A 1,562-nucleotide genomic window follows, 5' to 3' on the forward strand; every position below is an offset into this window, starting at 1 on the left:
GGGGCGCAACTGGTGGCATGGCACTGTGTCACCACCAGCATATGGTGAAGAAGATGGTGGAGGGGCCCAAGCTTTTTACACGCAGTACCACAAGGAGCAGGGCCTGAGAAGTCTCTAGATTGCCCTGTGGTCTAGCACCCAGGGAAAAACGAAAAAAGGCGGGCCGAGGTGGTAAGGCCTGGCGGTCCTGGTCCTGGGGTTCACGCTGAGGGGAGTGAGGAGGTAGACCTTCTGGAAGAGCCACAGGAGCACGTCTTCGGAGTAGCCGCCTCGGGTCTCATCCCCCATCTTGCACTTACTTCCATTTCAGCTTGAGTTTGGGGGTCCCTTTGCCTTCGGGAGCCTCTGCTTTTCCTCTCCCCTCTGCCCCCGTCCTGCCGGATCTGCTCCAGGATCAGCTTCTGCTGCTCCTCCAGCTGCTGGGAACAACCTCCTCCCCCTCACCCCTCACCCCCCTCCTGCCTCCTGCCTCCTTCCTTCCCCCTCTTCCTCCTTCCTCCTCCTCCGTCTCCCCCTCCTCCTTCTCCTCCTCCTCCCTGCGGTGGGCCTGGGCCTCCGGCTCCGGCCTCCAGGTCCAGCTTCACCTTCTTCCTCCTCTCATCAGGTTTCTGGGTCCTCTCTGCTGCCTGCTTCTTGGCTTTCCGGACCGTGTCATAGGCAGCCCTGGCTGCAACATCGGTGAGCACCTCCGGGGCCTGAGAGAGCTGGTCAAAGAGTTCGGATAATCCGGGTTTTTGTCGGGGTGGCAGGAGAGGGCCTTCTGCTTCTATGCCTTCTTGATCTCTTTGTCTGCCGCCTTCTCCTTGATCTCCAGCACCTGCGCGTGCACAGGTCCACCTGTAAGAGCTCCTTGGTCAGCGCCATGGTTCTGACTGGTGACTTGAAAGAGCTCTGGATTCTTGGGGCCCCTGAGTCCAGCTTTGCCGTTGATAAACTGAGTGATGTTGGACACTTCACTCCCTTTCTCTAAGTTTTAGGTTGCTCTTTCAATGGCTGGTTTGGGATATAGAATGCCAGGCCTCTCTGCTAAGGTGCCACAGGGTGGACTCAAAATAGAGCCCCTCTTTTTTGGATGAATGAAATCGTCTGTTAATTAGAATGCATCCATTAGGGGTTGTCCAAGCAGGTCGTCCTCTCTCCTTCCCAACAAGGAGGCAGCGTGACAGGGATTGATTTCTTTTTCTCTTTGATTGCCGACTTCTCTGTTATTGTGGTGGTGTGGCTGTTATTGTGGTGGTGTGGTTGTTATTGCGGTGGTGTGGTTGTTATTGTGGTGGTGTGGTTGTTATTGCGGTGGTGTGGTTGTTATTGCGGTGGTGTGGTTGTTATTGCGGTGGTGTGGTTGTTATTGTGGTGGTGTGGTTGTTATTGTGGTGGTGTGGTTGTTATTGTGGTGGTGTGGTTGTTAGATACCATGCAGTCAGTTCCTATACAACAGAAGCAAACACTACGCAGTCCTGTGCCATCCTCACAATTGTTCCCACGCAGCCACTATGTCAACCCATCTTGCCAAAGGTCTTCCCCCTTTTTTTTTTTTTAAAGTTCCTGGATTTAATCCTCAG

The 1,562-nt window shown here is 54.2% G+C and overlaps 1 pseudogene; it reads right to left on the reverse strand.

The window, feature by feature from the left end:
- Positions 1-114: 114 nt before the first annotated feature.
- On the reverse strand, positions 115-864 carry LOC101643432 (annotated as a pseudogene).
- Between the last annotated feature and the right edge of the window lie 698 nt (positions 865-1,562).

The sequence above is a fragment of the Echinops telfairi genome, unplaced genomic scaffold (genome assembly GCF_000313985.2).
Source record: "Echinops telfairi isolate 266 unplaced genomic scaffold, ASM31398v2 ScPeMD7_9;HRSCAF=40, whole genome shotgun sequence".
Taxonomy (NCBI): Eukaryota; Metazoa; Chordata; class Mammalia; order Afrosoricida; family Tenrecidae; genus Echinops; species Echinops telfairi.